Source organism: Rhinopithecus bieti, unplaced genomic scaffold (genome assembly GCF_001698545.2).
Source record: "Rhinopithecus bieti isolate Rb0 unplaced genomic scaffold, ASM169854v2 scaffold_13225, whole genome shotgun sequence".
Taxonomy (NCBI): Eukaryota; Metazoa; Chordata; class Mammalia; order Primates; family Cercopithecidae; genus Rhinopithecus; species Rhinopithecus bieti.
The window spans coordinates 1278811-1279329 of NW_016807895.1; positions in this window are offsets into that span (position 1 = coordinate 1278811).

Below are 519 nucleotides of genomic sequence, written 5' to 3' on the forward strand. Positions count from 1 at the left end.
TGGGTGCTGACGAGTTGATGGGTGCAGCACACCAACATGGCACAAGTATACATATGTAACAAACCTACACGTTATGCACATGTACCCTAGAACTTAAAGTATAATAAAAAATAATAATAAAAAAATAAAAAATAAAATAAAAAGGACAGGACAAACAAGGACATAGTAAAAGACTATATTGACTTGATTGTAATAAAATGTAAATTATATAACAAGTGAGATGTAAGAATATTAACTAGGTTAATAAAAGAATTAGCCTCAATTGATCAACTAAATAAATATTTTCACATTTACTTAAAAATCTAATGCCATTCTGTATGGAAGAACACAATAATTTTGAAAGTTTAAACATAAAATAATGGTAAAATATATACAAGATAGATGCAAATAAGCAAAACTCAGAATGTTACTCTTGATATTCCACAAGACAGAGCTGATACTTAAATCAGAGTTGATCATTAAATGAGATTCTTTAAAAGTTTTTTTTTTTTTATGGTACCAGCTGAAAAAAAACATGGA